Here is a 252-nt window from a genome sequence, read left to right as displayed (position 1 = left end):
AAATCTATTATTAATATATAATAGGTTAATATATAAATGTATATTTATCAAATCTCTCTATGTTTATTTATAATATATTCACTGGTCACTACTAGTCTCTGAGTTGAGGTTGCTTGGCATTCTTGTCAGGTGAAGCTTATTTTCTAGTAGGGTTGGCAGAAATCATTTATGAAGATGATATTCTCTGACCTCTTATGTGTTTAAAATAGCTTCTTCTATAGACCTGGAACTTGAAGGAGGGCTTGAGTAGAA

The sequence above is a fragment of the Crocuta crocuta genome, unplaced genomic scaffold (assembly GCF_008692635.1).
Source record: "Crocuta crocuta isolate KB4526 unplaced genomic scaffold, BGI_CrCroc_1.0 scaffold78, whole genome shotgun sequence".
NCBI classification, from domain to species: Eukaryota; Metazoa; Chordata; class Mammalia; order Carnivora; family Hyaenidae; genus Crocuta; species Crocuta crocuta.
The sequence above is the reverse complement of the archived record's forward strand: the minus strand, read 5'-3'. Positions refer to the sequence as shown.